Source organism: Octopus sinensis, linkage group LG5 (genome assembly GCF_006345805.1).
Source record: "Octopus sinensis linkage group LG5, ASM634580v1, whole genome shotgun sequence".
Classification (NCBI taxonomy): Eukaryota; Metazoa; Mollusca; class Cephalopoda; order Octopoda; family Octopodidae; genus Octopus; species Octopus sinensis.
The window spans coordinates 22,875,137-22,886,722 of record NC_043001.1 but is presented as its reverse complement, the minus strand read 5'-3'; the positions used below and the strand labels follow the sequence as shown (position 1 = coordinate 22,886,722).

The window sequence follows — 11,586 nt, the reverse complement described above, 5'->3', positions numbered from 1 at the left end:
ATACATACATACATACATACATACATACATACATACATACATACATGCATACATGCATACATACATACATAGGCGTGTAGTGTGTGTGTGTTGAAAGTATATGTGAAATTTCTTCAAAACGGCAACTAACGAGGAAATGATACTCTTGGTGAAAGAAAAAAAATGCTGTCTAATGCTCGCCAAATAACATTTATACACCAAATTTTAATGTCAGTGTTTAGCTTTCTGCGTTTCTTATGAAGTAAATTTGAAATAAAAGAATAAAAAAAAAAGAAAGACTCGACCGACATATTTGTTTTGGGTCTGTTTTCTGTTATAACTGCCGAAATCAGTAAGAATAGTACATTTTCAATTTACGAAGGTACTAGTCTTTATATTTAACCATCAGTTCATTTAGTTTTTTACGGAACTATGAACAATTCACTTGGGAGCTCGGAATGTATTCAAGGCCTTTTGATCTTTGTAACACATGTTCTTAATTTATACAGAACGTTTTTACTCTTCCGTTTCTGGTAAACTAAGCAAAATTAATAACAAAAAAAAAAACGACATTCGCTTGAAGTAATCCTTATCTTAGATAAACCTTATAGTTGCCTTAAGTGGTTCCTTATTTCAATAATATATTTTTGTCCGTAAGAAATCTTTTTGTTAAATCTTCCTTTTTCTTTTTCTTTAGGTAATTTCAGATAACCAAATATAGAAGTATGCACTTTAGACTCATTACATAATTTAGTCAACAAGCTTAGTCCTTCAATAGAAGCTTCCGGAAATCGCAAAATTAAAATGTCTGACAACCTGTAGAAATTCGATATGCCTACATTATCAGAAAAGAAAGGTTGAATATCAGTTGAAAACATATTAAGAGATAAACGTAACGTTGTTCTTCGGGTCGTCTTTATGATGAAAGAGGAATGTCTAATTAAGATAAGTATAATTAATGTTGTGGAGGCGCGTGGCTTAGTGGTTAGGGTGTCAGCACCATGATCGTAAGATTGTGGTTTCGATTCCTGGACCGGGCGACGCGTTGTGTTCTTGAGCAAAGCACTTCATTTCACATTGCTCCAGTCCACTCAGCTGGCAAAAATGAGTAACGCTGCGATGGACTGGCGTCCCGTCCAGCTGGGGAACACATATACCATAGAAACCGGGCCCATTAATGTTAGTGGGGGCACAATGGCCCAGTGGCTAGAGCAGCGGACTCGCGATCGGAGGATCGCGGTTTCGATTCCCAGACCGGGCGTTGTGTGTGTTTATTGAGCGAAAATACCTAAAAGCTCCACGAGGCTCCGGCAGGGAGTGGTGGCGACCCCTGTTGTACTCTTTGGCCACAACTTTCTCTCATTCTGTCTTCCTGTTTCTTGAGTAACGCTGCGATGGACTGGCGTCCTGTCCAGCTGGGGGGAACGCATACGCCACAGAAACCTGGGAACCATGAGCCTGACTAGGCTTGAAAAGGGCGACGTTTATCGCTATAATTAATGTTCATTTTCTTTTTTAGGTTTATTACTATGTATATTAGGAGAACGCAGTTTGTGAAAGAAAAACAAATAACTGAGGTAGTACAACACCTGGGGATTAAAACAAAAGGAAAGAGAGTTTGGGTCAAATGATATTCAGCTGTTACAAAGTCAGGAAGTTTTGCTAGATGTGAAATGATATTTACCTTTTAGCCTAACTTGTTTCAGTCATTGAACTACAGCCATGCTGGGGTCCCGCTTTGAAAGGTTTGGTCGAACAACTCACTCCCCAGTACTTGTTTATTAAATGTGGTACTTATTCTGTCGACTCTTTCGCCGAGCCACTAAGTTATGGAGACATAAACAAACCAACGCCAGTTGTCAAGAAGTGGAAACGGACAAACGCGAACTCAAAGACGCCCACACACCTACACACGAATGCACACATACACACACACATGCGACGGGCGTACACAGTTTTCGTCTTTTAAATGAGTAGAACTTGTAACTGATATCTATTAAATTCCATGCTAAAAACTCAAGAAAAGATTACGAAGAAATCAAGAGATTCTTTAAATCAGTAATCATTGGAATGTATGAATTAAGATAACCGTTGTGATTTTCGATTCTTACTTCGTTTTAAGTATCGCAGAGTAGTTTTTGTCTGTAAGTATCAATGGGTACGAAAATTATGCATATATATTATATAAAAACGTTATGATTAGTCAGTTAAAGAATTGCTTCTAACATACGCCCAAGGCCTGAAATTTGGAGAAGTGAGGATAGACGATTAGATCGACCCCAATATTTGACTGCTACAATATTTTATCGACCTTAGAGGAATGAAAACAAAGTTGACCTCGGCAGTGTTTGGACTCGAGGCGTGAAGAGCTGGAACAAATATCGGTTTCAAATTTTGGTACGAAGCAGTTTCAGAGAATGGGTAAGTCAGTTACATCGATCCCAGTGCTCAACTGGTACTTATTTTATCGACCCCGAAAGGTTGAAAGGCAAAGTCGACCTTTGCGGAATTTGAACTCAGAACGTAAAGACGAAAGCTGGAATTAATATCGTGAGGTATTTCGTTCGAAACTCTAATGACTCTGCCAATCCTAGTCGGTTACATTGCTGTAGTCTAAACATTGTTCTAAACATTTTTCAGTCTTTTGTGAATGTTTACAGGACTTTTTCCTTCGGTAGCAAAGAACTCAATTACTGCTTTTTGCTTCTGGTGGTTTTCCAGCGTGGCAACCATGTTGATATCAGCTAATCGATTCATATGTACAGCAAACGAAATTGATAATTAAAGATCAAGAATATACATATGCCTTTGGATCTGTACAAATTTCGAATAATTTCATTGAAAAATGCACCTCCAATGGTAAAAATTGCAATACTTTCTGAATCACCCTCGTAACTAACAGCTATTTTAACAAACTACATGAGGCGGTGGATTGGTCAAACCGTTAGAGCGTCGGGGAAGATGCTTTGTAATATTTCTTCTGCCTCTTTACGTTTTGAGTTCAAATTCCACCGAAGTCAACTATGCTTTCATTCATCTAGGGTCGATAAAACACATCACTACTCAGTCGTCTAATTTAATTGTCTAACCCAACTCCTCCAAATTGCAGGACTAATTCTTATGTTAAAAGCAATAATTTAACTGGCTAATTATATGGTTTTTTCTTTTTTTTCTTTTTTTTTTCGTTGTTATTAAACGTATGCATTACATCTCATCCCTCCAAGATCGTTAATATAAGAACCAATCAAGCACTGGAGGCGATGGTATCAACTAATCTCTCTCGTCAAAATTACTGACCTGGCGCCTAATCCAGAAACTATTAATACAGATTGCGCATGAGTGGTGGAATTGCACAATCGCTAAAGTGACTCTTTTACTCTTTTACTTGTTTCAGTCATTTGACTGTGGCCATACTGGAGCACCGCTTTTAGTCGAGCAAATCGACCCCAGGACTTATTCTTTGTAAGCCTAGTACTTATTCTATCGGTCTCTTTTGCCGAACCGCTAAGTTACGGGGACGTAAACACACCAGCATCGGTTGTCAAGCGATGCTGGGGGGACAAACACAGACACACAAACATATACACACACACATATACATATATACATATATACGACAAACTTCTTTCAGTTTCCGTCTACCAAATCCACTCACAAGGCTTTAGTCGGCCCGAGGCTATAGTAGAAGACACTTGCCCAAGGTGCCACGCAGTGGGACTGAACCCGGAACCATGTGGTTGGTAAGCAAGCTACTTACCACACAGCCACTCGGAAAAATTCCTTGCGGTATTTGTTCCGGCTCTTTACAATCTGACTCCAAATCCTACTGAGGTCAACTTCGCCTTTCATCTTTCAGTGTCAGTAAATTAAAGTAAGGAATTTCGACCGTGTTTCGTGGTCTGCTATCACAACAGCTTCTTTATAGGATCCATTTAGATCAAGACATCATCAGGAGGAACCGCGTCCGGTTTCGGCCCCTACTCCTCTACCGTTTTGACGTGGCAGCCCCCACCCCCATTTCGGAGGTCTCTTCAGCTCTGGTGTTGGGTGCATGTCTTCTTTCTTCTGTTCCCTGGCCTCTTCGATGTAGCGTCAACGAGTGTCAGCGGGCGACTGACAGTCTTATGAAATTCCCCTTTAAATACCTGCTACTAGGCTCCAGCAGGCAGCCCCAACAAGTTGTCACGTGGATCAGTAGTAATAGCCAAATCCTCTACTTTTCTGCTGGTATTTTGGCTAAATTGGAAACAATCATTATAGACAATGTGTTTTCTTTTTTTTATCCTTTATCTTACGCTTGTTTCAATCACTAGACTACGGTCGTGCTGCGGCACCGGCTTGAAGTATTTATAGTCCAACGAATCGATCCCAGTACTTTTTAAGCTTGGTACATTTCAGCCTAGTTTCTTTTGCCGATCCACTGTGTTACGAGGGCGTTAACACACCAACGCTGGCTGTCAAGCAGTGGTGAGGAACAAGCACGTACGCGCGCGCATACACACACAGGCATGCACACACACACACACACACACGCACGCACGCACAAACACAAACGCGCGCGCGCGCGCACATGGGTGTAGACACGCATACGCACAAATATGCAGCTTTCATCTACCAAATCGTACTTATTTGTCTCTCTCTGCGAGTTGAGCTCGGAGGGCCGCTACCTCATAGCTCGAAGAAGAAGAAGGAGAAGAAGAAGAAGAAGGAGGAGGAGGAGGAGGAGGAGAAGAAGAAGAAGAAGAAGGAGGAGAAGAAGAAGAAAAGGAAGAAGAAGGAGAAGAACAAGAAGAACAAGAAGAACAAGAACAAGAAGAACAAGAAGAACAAGAACAACAAGAACAAGAAGAACAAGAACAACAAGAACAACAACAAGAACAACAACAACAACAGCAACAACAACAACAACAGAAACAACAACTGCAACAGCAACAAGAACTTGCTCGTTACTTGGGTGGTGCTAATCGCGCAACTGTTGGAAGAGGTGTGGATTCTTCTGCGATGTTGTCTGCCTATTTCTGCCAAATATTCTATGCAGGTTACTCTTTCGTAGCGGCGAGGAAACGCTGGATGGTTCTAGGTGAATAGCCGCTTGAGTACCACTTGGTCCACGGTGTTGTCCTCTTGCAAGTGCTTCATGCGTCGAAGAATTTGAGAAGGCTTTCGAGGCCGGTGCAACCACTACTGTTGCGACTCTGATTTGATCAACTCTAGCTTGAGAGTTTCATACGGGACGATTCTGCCCCGATACGTAAGCAAATCCCGAATCTCCGACAGAATCTTCGGCAGAAGGTGCCGAAGACGTGCGGATGCTGTTTTTTCGTAATGCACAGAGACGAAAACTGCGCCTCTAGGTAGATAAACCACATTGTCGGATCATGTGTCCAAAATGTGGGAAACGCAATGATACGGCTGCCTCGGTAGGTATTCATGATGTCGGAGACGATTCGAAAGGCGTCTCAGTGTTGAAACTTCTGGCTAATGGTGCTGGAAGATGATATTGCGAAATGTTGTTATCACATCGGAGTCACCAGTTGTACAAAGAAGACGATGACATCTGCTGCGATTTTTGATAAGCAAGATTTTATTCTTTTCGTATACAAAAAGCAAATACTGTCTTTACTACGAACGACGAAATTTCAGACCTTGTACCTACAGTAAAAAGGATTCTTTTACACTTTTTTCTCTTTTACTTGTTTCAGTCATTTGACTGTGGCCATGCTGGAGCACCGCCTTTAGTCGAGCAAATCGACCCCAGGACTTATTCTTTGTAAGCCTAGTACTTATTCTATCGGTCTCTTTTGCCGAACCACTAAGTTACGGGGACGTAAACACACTAGCATCGGTTGACAAGCGGTATTGGGAGTACAAACACACAAACATATACACGCACATACATATATATATATACATATATATACAACGGGCTTCTTTCAGTTTCCGTCTACCAACTCTACTCACAAAGCTTCGGTCGGCCCGAGGCTATAGTAGAAGACACTTGCCCAAGGTGCCACGCAGTGGGACTGAACCCGGAACTATGTGGTTCGTAAGAAAGCTATTTACCACACAGCCACTCTTACATCTATACTTACCACGCAGCCATTCCTACTCCTATATTTATAATATATAATATTGTTGAGTCAGCGAACAGACAATCGTTGTCACGCTGCAAAAAATACTTAATAGGATTTCTTCCGGTTTTATGTTATGAGTTCAAATTCTACCGAGGCCAACTTCGTCTTCCATCCTTCCGAGTTCAGTAAAATAAGTACCAGTTGAGCAATGAGGCCAATGTAATCCACAAGCCCACTTTCCAAAACTTTGTGTCTAATAGCTAAAAGAAAAAAAAGTTCAATGATGAGTTATAAAGACGTTGTTGAATATAAAATCTGGATATAAAATTGCTTTGGAAAATTGCGTAAGCTTTAGTTATACAATCTGTTTGGAGTAGGTCAACCAGATAGAAACTTATTAAAATCAAATGATCTGATAACAGAACATCAATACAGACTGGTATAAATTTGAATTAACGAAGGTTTATCAGAAGTTTTTGTCGGCGGTCTACTGGTAAAGTTATATTACGTAAGACATTAAGTCATATCTATTCTACGGAGACATAAATGTAATAAAGATAACCATATTCAGATTTGTCTAAATAAGATAACATTCAGATTTTATAATATGATAACGTATTAATGAAATCTATTAATGAAATGTATGCTTTTCTATAACGACTGAAGCATTACAGTGTAGGAATTTCAATAAAGCAATATTGCATCAGTGGAGAAAGTAAAAAAGCCGATATTGTGTTTATCTTTTACTTGTTTCAGTCATTGGATTGCAGCCATGTTGGGGGTACTGCCTTGAAGGGTTCAGTCGAACAAATCGACCCCCAGAACATTATATTTAAAACTTGCACTTATTCTATCGATCGCTTGGCTGAACCGGTAAGTTACGGGAGCGTAAACAAATCAACACCGGTTGTCAAACGTTGGTGGAGGACAAACACAAAGGCACAGACACGCATATACACACACACACACACACACACAGGCACACACACACACACACATATGTATGTATGTACGTATGTATGTACGTATGTATGTATGTATGTATGTATGTATGTATGTATGTATGTATGTATCCATGCATGTATGTATGTATGTATGTATGTATGTATCCATGCATGTATGTATGTATGTATGTATGTATGTATGTATGTATGTATGTATGTATGTATGTAACTCTGTCTCTTTAAGTGCCGAGGTCAATTTTCCCTTTCAGCCTTTCGAAGTCGATAAAATAATATACTATGTAAGTAATGAGAACTCAAAATTGCTGGTTTTGTGCATAAATTACACATTTTTATAATGTCCCTATTATATCGTTGCTGAAAATTTCCCCTTTTGATGCATGCTACATGCATTGAAAAGAGGAAAAAATTCGAAGATCCCAGGAGCCGATCATCTTTCGTCCTAAAGATCAGTTACTACTAAGACAAAAAACAGTTGTTTAAAAATAGCCTGACACTCCGTCGATTACGACGACGAGAGTTCCTTCTCATGGAATTAACGTGCAAGTGGCTGAGTACTCCACAGACACACGTACCTTTAACGTAGTTCTCAAGGAGATTCTGCGTGACACAGAGTGTGACAAGACTGGCCCTTTGAAATACAGGTACTACTCATTTTGGCCCGATGAATGGACTAAAGCAACGTGAAATAAAGTATTTTGTTCAAGTATTTTGTTCAATATTTAGCTTAGTTAATTAGAAACATTTTGCTATAAAATAAACATTGAACATATCACCGTCGCGATGTCTTACCCAAGGTACAAAATAAGATATTTATAGGAACAGGGATGATATTGTAGTCATTCTATCCACATTCGTGCATTAGCTATGCAAGCGAAGTGAATTCATCTGGCAATCAAACTGGGTCAAAATCTGTTCGACGATATCTTGTTCTATACTGACGATATTCATTACATATGAGTGACACTTCAATGTTGGATGAGAGAAGAAGCATTTCTTTTTAAGTAAACTTTAAGTACACACTTCAATCCACTCTCAACATCTGAACATATGATGTGAACTAACGTTTTCAAATAGAAGCAATTTGTTATAAATACTTGAGGTTTAGTATGCTATATGTACACCCATTTGTTTCTCTTGAGCACCGGGATTCATAAGGCTGGGTACCAAATCTCCGTGGTGCATAAATGAACGAGATCATAACGCTCCTCTTATTTCTTTATTGCCCACAAGGGGCTAAACATAGAGGAGACAAACAAGGACAGACATAGGTATTAAGTCGATTACATCGACCCCAGTGCGTAACTGGTACTTAATTTATCGACCCCGAAAGGATGAAAGGCAAAGTCGACCTCGGCGGAATTTGAACTCAGAACGTGACAGCAGACGAAATACCTATTTCTTTATTACCCACAAGGGGCTAAACACAGAGGGGACAAACAAGGACAGACATAGGTATTAAGTCGATTACATCGACCCCAGTGCGTAACTGGTACTTAATTTATCGACCCCGAAAGGATGAAAGGCAAAGTCGACCTCGGCGGAATTTGAACTCAGAACGTGACAGCAGACGAAATACCTATTTCTTTATTAGCCACAAGGGGCTAAACACAGAGGGGACAAACAAGGACAAACATAGGTATTAAGTCGATTACATCGACCCCAGTGCGTAACTGGTACTTAATTTATCGACCCCGAAAGGATGAAAGGCAAAGTCGACCTCGGCGGAATTTGAACTCAGAACGTGACAGCAGACGAAATACCTATTTCTTTATTAGCCACAAGGGGCTAAACACAGAGGGGACAAACAAGGACAAACATAGGTATTAAGTCGATTACATCGACCCCAGTGCGTAACTGGTACTTAATTTATTGACCCCGAAAGGATGAAAAGCAAAGTCGACCTCGGCGGAATGTGAACTCAGAACGTGACAGCAGACGAAATACCGCTAAGCATTTCGCCCAGCGTGCTAACGTTTCTGCCAGCTCGCCAAAATCATAACATTCCCCATAAACGGGGCGCAAGTCGATTGAAGAGTTAAAGGCCTGCAATTTTGAAGGGAGGGAACAGGCTGATTACATCGACCCCAGTTCTTGACCGGTACGGTATTTTATCGACTACGAAGGACTGAAAGGCAAAGTTGACCTCAGCGGGATTTAAACTCAGAATATAAAGAACCACAAGAAATGCCGCTAAGCATTTTGTCTGACGTGCTTTTTATTGAAGCCAGCTCAGCATATAAGGCGCTGACATGGTATCAAAAAGTTTCCGCACAAGTTATGTTTAATAAAAAAAATTAACTTATTTACCTAAGTTTCAACATCATATCCTTCGAAATAGTCATCTTGCGCAGCAATACACCTGTCCCAGCGTTCCTACCACTTTTGGAATCCGTCCTTCTACGATTTGCTCGGATCTCGACAACGGTGTTAAAACGACGACCTCCGAGCTGCATTTTTATCTTGGGGAAGAGATCGAAGTCCGCAGGTTCTAAATCTAGCGAACAGAGTGGGTGCGGAAGCGACACCATGTTATTATGGGTGAGAAACTTACGAGTGAGGGGAGCCCGGTGACATGGTGCATTATCATCGTGATGGATCCAATTCTTCGTGCTCCACAGATCCGGTCGCTTTCACCGAATGTCCTCCCTCAAACACTTCAGCGTGTTGCAGTAGAACTCCCAATTAACGGTCTGGCCCTGGGGGACGAAATCTCGATACCCAATACCGTGGATGTCGAAAGAAACAATGACCATGCTCCTGATCGAGCTGCGGCTCTGCCGTACCTTCTTCGGTCGCGGAGATGAAGGTCCTTTCCATTGTGACGACTGCTGCTTCGTCTCAGGGTAGTACTCGTAGGCCCAACTCTCGTCACATGAATGATGGATCATAAATGGCACACTGGCGGAGATCTTGACAGATATCACGCTATGTGTTTTCTGCTCTGTGGTCAGCAGGCAGGAGACAAACTTGACAGAGACATGCCGCATGTTCAATTCAGGCGTTAGGATTGCCTGTACGGATCCATAACGACAGACAAAAACATCAGCATTGTTGTTGATTGTCCCCGACGATCCTCATACACAAGCTGATGCATTTTCTCCACATTTCCTATTTCTTTATTGCCCACAAGGGACTGAACATAGAATGGACAAACAGGAACAGACAAAGGGATTAAGTCAATTACATCGACACCAGTGCGTAACTGGTACTTATTTATCGACCCCGAAAGGATGAAAGGCAAAGTCAACCTCGGCAGAATTTGAACTTAGAACGCAACGGCTGACAAAATACCTATTTCTTTAGTACCCACAAGGGGCTAAACATAGAGGGACAAACAAGGACAGACAAACGGATTAAGTTGATTATATCGACTCCAGTGTGTGACTGGTTCTTATTTAATCGACCCCGAAAAGATGAAAGGCAAAGTCGACCTCGGCGGAATTTGAACTCAGAACGTAGCGACAGACGAAATACTGCTAAGCATTTCGCCCGGCGTGCTAACGATTCTGTAGCTCGCCGCATTTCTCCATATTTCTGGGGTGACACTAGTGGCAGTTCTTCAAGATCTCTCGTTGTCTTCCAGGGACGTTCTTCCACTTTTGAAGCACTCGTGCCACTCGAAACATCGCGTACGACCCAATCGCCGTAGGCTTGCCGAAGCATTCTCAATGTCTCTGACATGACAAAATTGCAGACTACAGCATACACGTGAGCATAAAAACACAAATTTCACAATTTTCAAAGTAAACACAGTGATGTCACTGCCTCATGAAGGTCATTGCTAGTTCTCACTGCGCACGCAACCGTTGGCGCGTTACAGAATTAGTCTGGGGACCTTTTGATGCTAAGAAAAAATAGTAACACATTGGTCTCAAATTTTGACACAAGACTAGCGATTTTAGGGGAAGGAATAAGTCGATTACACTGACTCCTGTACTCAACTGGTAATCATTTATCGACCGCGAAAGAATGAAAAGCCAAGTCGACCTCGGTGGAATTTGAATTCAGGACATAAAGATAGGCGAAATGCCGCTACGCATTTTACGCGTACTGACGATTCTGCCAGCTCGCCACCTGAAACACCCTAAAAAAAAAATTAAAATAGCAACATATAAACAATATGGGTAAAGGACAAAATGGCGTTCGACTTATTTTTCTTTTCTTTTTTTTTTTTGTTGTTCGTGAAAATACCTGCAACAATACCAGTAACGTTAAGCTGCTAAATTAGAGATTTATGATTCCGACTGAAATGTCGACATCAAGAGTGTTACTTAACTCTTCGGTCCGCAAATATGAAATGAATGCAAACAAGTAATAAATATACGCTAGTACTGTAAGCAATGAGTGTTACACTAAACTATATCAACAGATTTTACTTCAAAAGAACACTGACAAGGCCTATACATATTTTTTTACTCGTTTCAGCCATTAGACTGCGGCCATGCTGGGGCACCGCCTTGACGAATTTGTAGACGAATGAATGGATCCCAGTTCTTTTTTTTTTTTAACCCTGGTACTTATTCTATCGAAGATATCGAAGAAAACATTCTGAGAACTACGTATTAACC

The 11,586-nt window shown here is 41.0% G+C and overlaps 1 long non-coding RNA gene across 1 annotated transcript in view; it reads right to left on the bottom strand.

Annotated features, from left to right (window-relative positions):
- Positions 1 to 2,470, bottom strand: part of LOC118763483 — a 21,794-nt gene extending 19,324 nt beyond the window's left edge. Inside the window, exons 1-2 of the long non-coding RNA XR_004999241.1 lie at positions 2,452 to 2,470; positions 1,071 to 1,074 (exon numbers count right to left, since the gene is read on the bottom strand). This is a non-coding gene — a long non-coding RNA (uncharacterized LOC118763483). The remainder of the gene's footprint in view (positions 1 to 1,070; positions 1,075 to 2,451) is intronic.
- Positions 2,471 to 11,586: the final 9,116 nt, after the last annotated feature.